The sequence below is a fragment of the Oncorhynchus mykiss genome, chromosome 9, assembly GCF_013265735.2.
Source record: "Oncorhynchus mykiss isolate Arlee chromosome 9, USDA_OmykA_1.1, whole genome shotgun sequence".
Lineage (NCBI taxonomy): Eukaryota > Metazoa > Chordata > Actinopteri > Salmoniformes > Salmonidae > Oncorhynchus > Oncorhynchus mykiss.
In genome coordinates this window covers 14193555-14208198 of record NC_048573.1, presented here as the reverse complement: position 1 = coordinate 14208198, position 14644 = coordinate 14193555, and positions in this window count along the sequence as shown.

Sequence of the window (14644 nt, the reverse complement as noted above, 5' to 3'; positions counted from 1 at the left end):
GAGCTTCCAGCATGCACAATATATATTTAATCTGTTGAAAATAGGGTATTGGCAACAGTGGCCGTGTGTGTGTGTGTTTGGGGCTGGGGCTGGGGGGTTGGCAAGAGAGAGGAAAAGAGTCCTGTGTCTATGAATAGAGGCAAAAAGAGTTAGTGCAAAAAGGGCACATGCAGATAGTCCAGGTAACTATTTGTGTTGGTCCCATATTTCATGAGCTGAAATAAAAGATCCCAGAAATGTTCCAGCACAAAAAGCTTATTCTCTCAAATTTTGTGCACAAATTTGTTTAAATCCCTGTTAGTGAGCATTTATCCTTTGCCAAGATAATCCATCCACCTGACAGGTGTGGCATATCAAGAAGCTAATTAAACAGTATGAGCATTACACAGGGGCACCTTGTGCTAGGGACAATAAAAGGTCACTCTAAAATGTTTTGTTTTGTCACACAACACAATGCCACAGATGTCTCAAGTTTTGAGGGAGAATGCAATTGGCATGCTGACTGAAGGAATGTCCACCAAAGCTGTTGCCAGAGAATTGAGTGTTCATTTCTCTACCATAAACTGCCTCCAACGCCGTTTTAGAGAATTTGGCAGTACGTCCAACCAGCTATTTAGCAGTCTGATGGCTTGTGGGTAGAAGCTGTTCAGGAGCCTTTTAGACTTTTTTGCCATGCGATAGCAAAGAGAACAGTCTATGACTTGGGTGGCTGGAGTCTTTGAAAATGTTTGTCCCTCTCTCTGACACTGCCTGGTATAGAGGCCCTGATGGCAGAGAGTTCAACCCCAGTGATGTACTGGGCCGTACACAATACCCTCTGAAGCGCCTTGCGGTCGGATGCCGAGCAGTTGCCATACCAAGAGGTGATGCAACCAGCCAGGATGCTCTCGATGGTGCAGCTGTAGAACTTTTTGAGAATCTGAGGGCCCATGCCAAATCTTTTCAGACTCCTGAGGGGTAATAGGCTTTGTCGTATCCCTCTTCACAACTGTGTTTGGACCAAGATAGGTCCTTAGCGATGTGGACACTGAGGAACCTGAAGTTCTCAACCATCTCCACTACAGATCCGTCGATGTGAATGGGGGCGTGATCAGCCCTCATTTCCTGTAGTCAACAATAAGCTCCTTTGTCTTGTTCATGTTGAGGGAGAGGTTGTCCTAGCACCACCCTTCCAGGTCTCTAACCTCTCTATAGGCTGTCTCATGGTTGTTGGTGATCAGGCCCACCACCGTCGTGTCATCAGCAAATTTAGTGATGGTGTTGGAGTTGTGCGCGGCCACGAAGTCGTGGGTGAACAGGGAGTACAGGAGGGGACTAAGCACGCATGCACCCCCGAGGTGCCCCAATGTCGAGGGTCATTATGGCGGATGTGTTGTTGCCTACCTTCACCCCCTGGGGGCGGCCCATCAAGAAATTCAGGATCCAGTTTCAGAGGATGGTGTTCCATCCCAGGGACCTTAGCTTAATGATGAGTTTGGGGGGCACTATTGTGTTGAATGCTGAACTGTACTAAATTAACAGCATTCTCACGTAGTTGTTTCTCTTCTCCAGGTGTGAAAGGGCAATGTGGAGTTTAATAGAGATTGTGTCATCTGTGGATCTGTTTGGGAGGTATGCAATTTGGAAAAGGTCCAGGGTTTCTGGGATGATAGTGTTGATGTGAGCCATGACCTGCCTTTCAAAGCATTTCATGGCTACAGACCTGAGTGCTACGAGGCGGTAGTCACTTAGACATGTTACCTTGGCGATCTTGGGCACATTGACTATGGTGGTCTGCTTGAAACATGTAGGTGTTATAGACTGGGTCAGGAAGAGGTTGAAAATGTCAATGAAGACACTTGCCAGCTGATCAGCGCATGCTCCGAATACGCATCCTGTAATCCGTCTGGCCCTGCGGCCATGTGAATGTTAACCTGTTTAAAGGTCTTACTCACATCGGCTACGGAACAGCTGGTGCACTCATGCATTGTTCAGTGTTGTTTGCCTTGAAGCGAGCATAAAAGGCATTTAGCTCGTCTGGTAGGCTTGCGTCACTGGGCAGCTCTCGGCTGGGTTTCCCTTTGTAAACCATGATGGTCAGAGCCAGTGTAATAGGATTCAATCTTTGTCCTTTATTTCAGGTTTTGCCTGTTTGGTGGTTCATCAGAGGGCTTTGCAGGAATTCTTATAAGTGTCCGGATTTGTGTCCCGCTCCATGAAAGCAACAGCTCTAGCCTTTAGGTCAGTATGGATGTTGCCTGTAATCCATGGCTTCTGGTTGGGATATGAACGCACCGTCACTGTGAGGACGATGTCATCAATGCACTTATCAATGAAGCCATTGGATTAATCCTGGAACATATTCTAGTCTGTGCTACCAAAACAGTCCTGTTGCTTAGCATCCACTTCATTGGATCACTTCGTATTGAGCGCGTCACTGGTACTTCCTGTTTGAGGTTTTGCTTGTAATCAGGAATCAGGAGGATAGAGTTATGGTCAGATTTGCAAAATGGAGGCCGAGGGAGAGCTCTGTATGCGTCTCTGTTTTTGGAGTAAAGGTGACTAGTTGCACAGGTGACATGCTGGTAGAATTGGGGTAAATCGGATTTCAATTTTCCTGTGTTAAAATCACCAGCCACTAGGAGCGCCGCCTCTGGATGAGCATTTTCTTGTTTGCTTATGACCCTATACAGCTTGTTGAGTGTGGTCTTAGTGCCAGCATCGGTTTGTGGTGGTAAATAGACAGCTAAGAAAAATATAGATGGAAACTATATTGGTAAATAGTATGGTCTACAGCTTATCATGAGGTTTTCTAACTGAGGGGAGCAGAACCACAAGGCTTATTTTATATTAGAGATTGCGCACCAGTCTTTGTTGACAAAGAGACACACCACACCCCCACGGATCTTACCGGATGCTCCTGTTCTGAGGATGGGAGCAAGAGAGAAAGGAACAAAGCGAGAGTGAAAAATAGAGAGCGAGGGGGACAGAGAGAGAGGGGACAGAGAGAGGGAGGGTGGGGGTAGGGGGCTGTAGAGAGAGAGAGGGGGGAGAGAGAGCGAGGGAGTGGGACAGAGCGAGAGACGGAGGGTTGGGGCAGTAGAGAGAGAGAGGGGGCAGTAGAGAGAGAGAGGGGGCAGTAGAGAGAGAGAGGGTGGGGGCCACTGGAGAGAGAGAGGGTGGGGCAGTAGAGAGAGAGAGAGAGAGAGGGTGGGGGCAGTAGAGAGAGAGAGAGAGAGAGAGGGTGGGGGGCAGTAGAGAGAGAGAGAGGGTGGGGGCAGTAGAGAGAGAGAGAGGGTGGGGGCAGTAGAGAGAGAGAGGGTGGGGGCAGTAGAGAGAGAGTGTGGGGGGCAGTAGAGAGAGAGGGTGGGGGGCAGTAGAGAGAGAGAGGGTGGGGGCAGTAGAGAGAGAGAGGGTGGGGGCCAGTGGAGAGAGAGAGGGTGGGGCAGTAGAGAGAGAGTGGGGGACAGAGAGAGAGAGAGGGTGGGGCAGTAGAGAAAGAGCGGGGGACAGAGAGAGAGAGAGGGTGGGGCAGTAGAGAGAAGGAGATGGTGGGGGCAGTAGAGAGAGAGAGGGTAGGGGCAGTACAGAGAGATAGGGTAGAGGCAGTAGAGAGAGAGAGGGTGGGGGGCAGTAGAGAGCGGGAGACGTTGGGGCAGTAGAGAGAGGGTGAGGGCAGTAGAGAGAGAGAGGGGGGTGGGGTCAGTAGAGAGAGAGGGAGAGGGTGGGGGCAGTAGAGAGAGAGAGAGAGGGTGGGGGCAGTAGAGAGAGAGAGAGAGGGTGGGGGCAGTAGAGAGAGAGAGAGAGGGTGGGGGCAGTAGAGAGAGCAAAGCACTCGACAGGAACAGAGACAGAGGGTGAAAAAAGAGATTAACAAAAAAAAAGAGAATATAGCTAGGGAGAGGAAAAGACAGAGGGAGGGACAGAGAGAGAGATTGTGAAAGAGGGAGAGAGAGATTGTGAAAGAGGGAAAGAGAGAGGCAGTGAAAGGAACATGGTGACTGCCTCTGCTTTAAGTAGGTCAGGCATGATGTTATGTTGCAACATACATACACACATACATACAGTGTACATACATACATACATACATACATACAGTGTACATACATACATACATACATACATACATACATACATACATACATACATACATACATACATACAGTATACATACATACAGGACAGAGACACACAGACCTATACAGAGCCATCAGAGAGGGGGAGGAGAGATGAACGAAGGGTGGAAACACAGAGAGAGAGAGAGAGAGAGAGAAAAGGAGTGAGAGAGAAAAAGAAAGAGAGTGTGAGAGGGGGGGGACAGAGACAGAGGGATGGTGAGAGCAAGCAGTGACATGTATTCATGCATGCCAAGGGAAGTCAGGCTTCCCCAAAAAATTGACCAATAATTTTTATTTTTTTAAAATATTTTTTATATATCATTCGTCTCTCTGTGTTTGATAATTTTCATTAATTTCGCAAGAGGCTGAATTTTTCTCACCGGGAAAGCATCCAAACGGGCAAAACAGCTCCCCCTCTGTCTCTGTATGTGTAGGCCGTCTATCTGATGCTGTCTGGTCCAAAAGAGTATGACATTGTTGCCACCCGTAGCATTGAATGCAAGTGAAGCCAGCAAGCATTTGGCCTCCCATGATAAAAAATAAAATAAAATAATAGCCAAATCAGCTTTGAGTGAGCTCAACTGTGAATGGTCCTGGCGCACCAAAATCAGTGTTAAGTGAGGCCAGTTTGGATTTGGTGTCACTCCTATCAAATCGCATCGTACGTCATTGGCAGAAACAACTTGAATTGTGTTGTCCTCTGGTGGCTAGCTGGCCAGCTAAAATCGTCCCTTTCCTAAATTAGCCAAGGGGTGGAGATAGGGATTTGGACTTGTGGTTTTACTTCATTCTCTGTAGCGGCCAATGATTATAACGGCGATTCTGATCCAACCATTAATTCATACATTGTTGTGCCCCTGGCCTGAGAGGATGGAAGTTCAATATGTAGCTAGATGTAGAAGGCTAATGTTAACTAGCTAACGTTGCCCATGAAGGGAAGTTAGGCTAGCGAGCAAGCATTTTAGCCAGGTAGCAGAGGACAAAAAAAAATAAAAGAGTGTACTGTATGACAGAGTGATAGACCATTTTGTCAACATGAAAGAGGAGGATGGCACTGGCGTTTCTCTACAAGTAGTGGGAGTCAGATGTTTTGTCTACATGCACACACGCTCACAGTCAGAACTATGGACAGCCACATCATATTTAGCTTACACTGATTGGGCTAAACTGTTTTTTTGTGTATATTTTAGTTGTTACTGGAGTAAGCATAGGGGATTTGATGATGTTGAAGTTGAAATGGTGCTGGAATAGTGGTGGCACCTCCTGTTTTCTTTGCGACTTTTCGGTAAATCTCCGTGGTTTGAAATCGATAGTTGTTTAGTGGTCCGGAAATCTAGGAAACTTGCTTGGTCATGTAACTGTTTGTTACATGCAATATTCTTTGTGGACTTCACCAGACAGAGGTTGCTCTCTGGTTTTGTTATTAAACTGTGTCTTCTTATTGTCTCCTTTAGGCCTATACTGTATATAACGGTGTCAAGGCATGTGAACTAACAGGTTTTTGAGCAAACAATGCAATTATCACAACACATAGGTTGTAATATGGCTTTCTTTTCTGGCATACCCAGTGATTTTACCCACGCACCGCTACTGGGAGCAATAGAGAAAGGATCAGAGAGAGAGTGAAAAAGAGAGAAGGGGCACAGAGAGAGAGAGGGAGAGGGGCGCAAAGAGAGAGGGAGGGGCACAGAGAGAGAGGGGGGTGGGAGCAAGAGAGAGTGCAAAGCAGCGATAGGGACAGATATGTGAAAAAAGAAAGATTAACAGAGCAAGGGAGACGAAGAGAGATATTGATGGACAGAGAGAGAGAGAGTGGGAAAGATGGAGAGAGGGGCAGTGAAAGACAGCCCTGATGTCATAGTGACTGCCTCTGCTTTAAGTAGGTCAGGCAGGATGTTGTGATGTCACTCCCAATCACAGCGGAGCTGGGACACACCCCCTAGCTGCCACTTCCTCAAGAAAACAAACACACCAGACACTCCCCCCTCTCTCCCTCCTTCCCTTCTCCTCTCCACTCCCTCCTCCCCTCCCAATGTTATGCAGCTGTCTCAACAACACAAATCAAATTAAATCATATCAAATGTTATTTGTCACATGCGCAGGTGTAGACCTTACAGTGAAATGTTTACTGACAAGCCCTTAACCAACAATGCAGTTTGAAGAAAAATAAGTGTTAAGTAAAAAATAGAAGAGCAGCAGTAAAATAGCAGTAGCGAGGCGATATACAGGGGGTACCGGAACAGTCAATGTGGAGGCTATATACAGGGGGTACCGGAACAGTCAATGTGGAGGCTATATACAGGGGGTACCGGAACAGTCAATGTGGAGGCTATATACAGGGGGTACCGGAACAGTCAATGTGGAGGCTATATACAGGGGGTACCGGAACAGTCAATGTGGAGGCTATATACAGGGGGTACCGGAACAGTCAATGTGGAGGCTATATACAGGGGGTACCGGAACAGTCAATGTGGAGGCTATATACAGGGGGTACCGGAACAGTCAATGTGGAGGCTATATACAGGGGGTACCGGAACAGTCAATGTGGAGGCTATATACAGGGGGTACCGGAACAGTCAATGTGGAGGCTATATACAGGGGGTACCGGAACAGTCAATGTGGAGGCTATATACAGGGGGTACCAGAACAGTCAATGTGGAGGCTATATACAGGGGGTACCGGAACAGTCAATGTGGAGGCTATATACAGGGGGTACCGGAACAGTCAATGTGGAGGCTATATACAGGGGGTACCGGAACAGTCAATGTGGAGGCTATATACAGGGGGTACCGGAACAGTCAATGTGGAGGCTATATACAGGGGGTACCGGAACAGTCAATGTGGAGGCTATATACAGGGGGTACCGGAACAGTCAATGTGGAGGCTATATACAGGGGGTACCGGAACTCCTTCAACTGGAGCTGTAAAGATCCCTGTGACAGAGAGAGAGAGAGAGAGAGAGAGAGAGAGAGAGAGAGAGAGAGAGAGAGAGAGAGAGGGAGAGTGGGAGGAAAGCGAGGGAGAGAAAGAGCAAGGGAGAGAGGAGAGCGAGGGAGAGTGAGGAAAGACACAAATGTGGATAAGGGAAAGCATTTTTTTTTTAAATAACAATGAGAGAAAATGTTTTTTTTTAAATAAAATAAAAGTACCTGTGTTTGTGTTGTATCCGTTGCCAATGTCTATATTGACTTTCTTCTAGACGAATATGATTGTGGTGTCATGTGGCCCAATAGTTTCACCTTGAAGTCCAACTGAAAAAGCTCCCTTTGTAGGTATAAGAGACAAGAACAGGAAACGAAACGTGTTTGTAGCTTACTGGTACCTACTGTTCACAAGGTGGAGACAACTGCACAAATAAGACTATTTAACATTTTCAGCACATTTTAATTTTGAAATTATGATCATGGAAACCGTGCTTCACATTGTTGTCATCTTGTGATTCCATTGTCTTTCTGCAGCTGGTCTTTCTCGTTCTCTACAGCTTTCATCTGGTTCTCTACAGCTTTCATCTGGTTCTCTACAGCTTTCATCTGGTTCTCTACAGCTTTCAACGTCGATGCTTGAGCTGTAATAAAATTAACAGCAAAAGGTCCAATAACTTTTCAACCTTATTTTTTATTTAACCTTTATTTAACTAGGCAAGTCAGTTAATTAAGAACAAATTATTATTTGCAATGACAGTCTACCCCGGCCAAACCCGGACGACGCTTGTCCAATTTTTGCCGCCCTATGGGGACTCCCAATCACACCCGAATGTGATTTGAACCAGGGACTGTAATGACGCCTCTTGCATTGAGATGCAGTGCCTTAGACCGCTGTGTCACTTGGTAAGAAAGCTCAGCAATGCAACTGCGAAAACTGCCATTCTTTTTGTTGTTGTTGTTGTTGCGGTGTCTCTCCTTTCTTTTATACGTTGTTGGAGTTGCTGAGTTTGTAAATGTTCCTGTCAAATTATATTTGATCTATTTATTTTAACAAATGTAGAAGGTGGATGTCCATAAAAAAACGTCTTAGATGAGGAGAAAGTCAGGAAGGTAATCAGCGATTTCTGCAAAGTAATGCTAACTGTTTTTTCTCGTAACACATCTTTAAGGCTCACATCTTAAATAAAACAACTTCATTCAATTAATTTCAATACAAATAACTTTAAATTCCTGAGAAACCCCATAGACAAACCCCAAAGACCTTCAGTTAATACACCAACCATACTGCAGTTAAAGTCTCTGTCAGTACTGTGGTCCCAAACAGAACATCATATGAGCCATTTGGGTTGAGAGAGGGAGAAAGCTGTAGAGTGGTGAGTGGGCCTGGATCATTACCATTGAGTTGTTTCCTGTTGTTTTTCCCTTTCTGTGGAACTACAGATGCAGGATTTTAATTTGATCACTCTTATGTTGCTGAGAATTTTCCTGCCCAACAGGAAGAGCAAATGTATAGTGTATTTAGTTTACAAAAATGCCTCTAAAGTTTGTCATTTCCACTTTGCAATTCCAGACTTGATTTGCCCTAACGAAAAATACATCAACTCCCTACAAAAATGTCCATTCATTATAATCCACATAATAATTCACATTTCCTGTTGCTGCAGGATTATTTTCCTTATTTAGCAAACTGGCTCAAATTAAGATCCTACATATGTACATTAACCCCGTTTCTCTGTAACAAGGACAGCAGGAACAGAGTGAAGCACGGGGAGGTTAAATGGCGATGGGGTAGGATGGAGCCGAGGGAGGTGGACAAGGGGTGGTAGCGGGGCTAAACTAAACAGATTAACAGGAGCCTGCACTTGATCAGGGGCATCAGAGAATGAGGGGGAAAGCAATCAGTCTGAAACACCACATCCAGAACATCTTCATCAACAATCATTTGAGGTAGAGGAGGCAATATTCTGAAGATCTAAGAAACCATCAGGGCAAAAACACCAGGAGAGAGAGAGAAACGACCAAGACGGGAAAATTAGGAGTCAGTTAAACAGATTAAACTGGGACCTTGCAACAAGATCAGGGATCAAGTGGAGCAAAGCTCAGATCAAGTGGAGCAAAGAGAAGAGGCAATATTCAAACACAATGGTGATGAAGGTGATTGTCACGCTTAGGCCCAAAGTCCTGGTGATCATCATGTGGAACAAAGAATCGGAATTCACTGACTTTGAGTTTGCTGTGATCATCTGAAGGACAAAAGAGAGAGAGAGAGAGAGAGAGAGAGAGAGGGTGTGAGATAACTTTTGTGAGTGTAATGTTTACTGTACATTTGTTATTGTTTATTTCACTTTAGCTTTTTATCTATTGCACTTGCTTGGCAATGTAAACATATGTTTCCCATGCCAATAAAGCCCCTTAAATTAAAATGTAATTGAGAGAGAGAGAGAGAGAGAGAGAGAGAGAGAGAGAGAGAGAGAGAGAGAGAGAGAGAGAGAGAGAGAGAGAGAGAGAGAGAGAGAGAGAGAGAGAGAGAGAGAGAGAGAGAGAGAGAGAGAGAGAGAGAGAGAGAGCGAGAGAGAGAGAGAGAGAGAGAGAGAGAGAGAGACTGGAAGGATATCTGCCTGAAAGACTGGGATGGAGGGACATTGTGAACAGCTGGGATGAGATTTGTGACTATTCACTTGGCAGAAGAAGGACATGTTGTTATGAGGCTGGGTTAGATGGAAACATATATCATCAGTCAGACTGAAACAGGACTCTTCTTTGTTAGACAGAAGTCTAACAACAGCTCCAATCTCATCATCACTACACTATAATTGACTACAGCCCTGTCCAGCAGGCAAACCTGGGTTCAAATAGTATTCATAATATTTCAAAATGCTTTGAGTGTTGGATTAATCTGGAATGACAGACGTGCGGGTGGATGATTTTCCCTTTTGGGAATGTTACATTGGTTCCACTGTGCCAGGCAAAGCTTTATCAAGCACAGCGGAGGATTTGTACGATTTCTAATATTGTTTGAACCAATGTCTGGTGGATCAATACTGTGTGAGGACTGTTATTTGATCAGCACACATTCAGATAATGAAGTGGGGAGGTTGGTGGTTGGGGAAAGGAACAACATGGACATGTGGATGGACTGCTCAAAAAGCTAACAGTTGAATAATTGATCAACGGTTTGATGTTTTTTAAAGTCCTGCACATGATTTTTAAAGCCGAGCACGCATGCACACACACACACACACATTACTCGTTATATATTGCTGTACTGTCGGAACTAGAAGCACAAGCATTTCGCTACACTGGCAATAACATCTGCTAACCATGTGTATGTGACCAATCAAAATTTATTTGAAGCACACAGTGCTTGCTTCTCAGTGCCAAAACAATTCCTATATTGTTCCATTTTCACTTCAGGTGGCTTTGTTCCTGGCTCAACAGTTGGTCTGCGACATCCTTATCAACAAAATAAATAAAACACCTTTTATTCCCCTGCTCTAAAGCCAACGGCTGTTCCTGTATTTCATTGTGTGATTAAGTAAGCTATGGTACCTTGTCAAATTGGACTGTTGAGTTGATGATAATGTATTATTTTCTTGACTGTAACTAACACGGCTCATTTGTTGACATGAAGAGTTATACACTGACTTGGCAAACTGCGCTCTAAACTGAACTGGCATGTTTTCCATTGGGAGTTTCCATGGTTGACTTTCAAACCGTTTCCTGTGAATGATATATGACCTATCCATGTCATAGTGACCTGTGTGGGATGGGACTCTAAAAACCACCTTCTGACACACGGTCAAGATCACTGTATTCATTTTGATGGGATGTTAAACGGTTCGAAGGATTTAGGTTTCCACTATCTGTGTGTCCTACGCTTCAAGGTCGATCACGTTAACTGCCTGCAAATTCTAATGCATTGATATGTCTCATGGATGTCACTGTTAAAATGAAGGATGGATAAGGCAGTCTATTTCCCAATCTTAATCGACCCCTAAGCCCTTTCAACCGAATTGTGGCTGCTTGAGGCTGATAAGACCAGTTGAATGGTTCTTGTGAGTTTACAACTGTAAATTACTGTGTGTTAGATGTTTTTTTTATAGCTTTTTAAAATTTTAATTATGTCTCATCAGATGCTGCTGTTGACTGGAGTTAGAGGTAACTGGAGGGAGACTGGGAGAGGTGTTTGTGGTGCGTCATGGCAACAGAAATTAGTCTGTGGTGTGTCACTGTAACTTAATGGGGATCTGTGTGTGTGTGAGAGAGAGACCGAGAGGGAGAGAGAGAGAGACCGAGAGAGACCGAGAGAGAGAGAGAGAGAGAGAGAGAGAGAGAGGGCAACACAATTAGACCCAACCAAATCAAGAGAAAGCAAAAAGATCATTACTTGACAAATTGGCAAGAATTAACCAAAAACCTGAACAAACTGGAATGCTATTTCAACCTAAACAGAGTACACAGTGGCAGAATACCTGACCACCGTGACTGACCCAAAATGAAAAAAAGCTTTGACTATGTGCAGACTCAGTGAGCGTAGCCTTGCTATTGAGAGGCCGCCGTAGGCAGACCTGGCTCTCAAGAGAAGACAGGCTACGTGCACACTGCCCACAAAATGAGGTAGAAACTGAGCTGTACTTCCCAACCTCCTGCCAAATGTATGACCATATAAGATACACATATTTCCCTCAGATTACACAGACCCACAAAGAAATTGAAAACAAATTCAATTTTGATAAACTCCCATATCTATTGGGTGAAATATCACAGTGTGCCATCATAGCAGCAAGATGTGTGACTTTCTACCTTAAGAAAAGTTGCCTGGCTACCCACACTCCTTGCTCCGGCCACGCCCACAGACGTTAGTTTCTTCTCCGCAATGAGTCTGGATCTGATTCCCTCCCTGACCCTTCACCGAACCCATTCGGGGCCATCTGATTGGTCCAGAAACCATTGGGTTGGGCCAGAGCCAGACCACACGTGGAAGCATCAGTGACTAGATCAATAGAAAAGTGGTCAGATGAAGCAGATGCTAAGCGCAGGACTGTTTTGCTAGCACAGACTGAAATATGTACCGGGATTCCTCCAATGGCATTGAGGAGCACACCACATCGATGACATCGTCCCCACAGTGACCGTACGTACATACCCCAACCAGAAGCCATGGATTCCAGGAAGCATCCACACTGAGCTAAAGGCTAGAACTGCTGCTTTCAAGAAGCTTATAAGAAATCCCGCTATGCCCTCTGACAAACCATCAAACAGGCAAAGCATCAATACAGGACAAAGATCAAGTCATACTACACAGGCTCCGACGCTCGTCGGATGTAGCAGGGCCTGCAAACCATTACAGACTACAAAGGGAAGCACAGCCGAGAGCTGCCCAGTGACATGAGCCTACCCGAAGAGCTTAACTACTTCTATGCTCGCCTCGAGGCAAATAACACTGAGAGTACCAGCTGTATCGGAAGACTGTGTGATCACGCTCTCCGCAGCCCGATGTGAGTAAGACCTTTAGACAGGTCAACATTCACAAGGCCGCAGGACCAGACGGATTACAAGGACGGTGACCAACTGGCAAGTGTCTTCACTGACATTTTCAACCTCTCCCTGTCCGAGTCTGTAGTACCTACATGTTTTAGGTAACCTGCCTAAATGACTACCGACCCATAGCACTCACGTCTGTAGCCATGAAGTGCTTTGAAAGGCTGGTCATGGCTCATATCAACACCATCATCCCAGAAACCCTAGACCCACACTAATTTGCATACCGCCCCAACCGATCCACAGATGATGCAGTCTCTATTGCACTCCACACTGCCCTTTCCCACCTGGACAAAAGGAACACCTATGTGAGAATGCTATTCATTGACAACAGCTCAGCATTCAACACCATAGTGCCCTCAAAGCTCATCACTAAACTAAGGACCCTGGGACTAAACACCTCCCTCTGCAACTGGATCCTGGACTTCCTGACGGGCCACCCCCAGGTGGTAAGGGTAAGTAACAACACATCTGCCACGCTGATCCTCAACAAGGGGCCCCTCAGGGGTGCGTGCTCAGCCCCCTCCTGTACTCCCTGTTCACTCATGACTGCACGGCCAGACACGACTCCAACACCATCATTAAATTTGCCGATGACACACAAGTGGTAGGCCTGATCACCGACAACAACGAGACAGCCTATAGGGAGGAGGTCAGAGACCTGGCAGTGTGGTGCCAGGACAACAACCTCTCCCTCAACGTGATCAAGACAAAGAAGATGATTGTGGACTACAGGAAAAAGAGGACCGAGCACGCCCCCATTCTCATCGACATGGAGCAGGTTGAGAGCTTCAAGTTCCTTGGTGTCCACATCACCAACAAACTAACATGGTCCAAGCACACCATGACAGTCGTGAAGCGGACACGACAAAACCTATTCCCCCTCAGGAGACTGAAAAGATTTGGCATGGGTACTCAGATCCTCAAAAGATTCTACAGCTGCACTGGTTGCATCACTGCCTGGTTTGGAAACTGCTCGGCCTCCGACCGCAAGGCACAGTACATCACTGGGGCCAAGCTTCCTGTCATCCAGGAACTCTATACCAGGCAGTGTCAGAGGAAGGCCCTAAAAATGGTCAAATACTCCAGCCACCCTAGTCATAGACTGTTCTCTCTGCTACCACAAGGCAAGCGGTACCGGAGCGCCAAGTCTAGGTCCAAGAGGCTTCTAAACAGCTTCTACCCCCAAGCCATAAGACTGAACATCTAGTCAAATGGCTACCCAGACTATTCGCATCCCCCCTCCCCACCACTGCCACTCTGTGTTGTCATCATTGCATAGTCACTTTACCTACATGTACATACTACCTCAACTAACTGGTGCTCCCGCACATTGTACCGGTACTGGTGCCCCCGCACATATGGACCTTGCATTGTGCACAGGGGCATTGTCATGCTAAAAGAGGGCCTTCCCCAAACTCTTGTCTCAAAGTTGGAAGCACAGAATCGTCTAGAATGTCATTGTATGCTATAAACCTTCTTAGGGATTAGGTAAATCATGCAGCGCCGTGTCGTGATCGCAAATTTGACAGAAACAACAATGTATGTTGGCTGAAAGCTTAACTTATTGTTAGTTAACTTACTGTCCAATTTACAGTAGCTATTACTGTGAAAAAATGCCATGCTATTGTTTGAGGAGAACTCCTAACAACAAAACACTTTTTTCTTAGCGATAGGTTTGATAAATTTACCTCTGAAGGTGAAATGTGTACTTACATTCTGAAATCTTGCTCTGATTTATTATCCAAAGAGTCCCAGAAAAAACATGAAGTGTCGTTTTGTTAGATAAAATCATTTTTCATATCATAAAAAGGTCCATATAGCATGCAAGATCGAGTTTGTATTTCCACTCGTTCAATTTGCAAAGAAAGGAATCTGTGAAAATCTAACCCTAAACGTTGTTTCAACCAGTCAAATCACGTTTGTATTTATTCCTCAGAGATCCTAAAACGTAACAAGACTTCACTATATCATTAGGATTGTAGTGTATATCCTATAGGACACCAAATTTGGTCAGAGAGCGACGCCTTCATGGAGTGCCGATGACGCGGGCTGTCTTCACTTGATTAACTTTGTCAAATA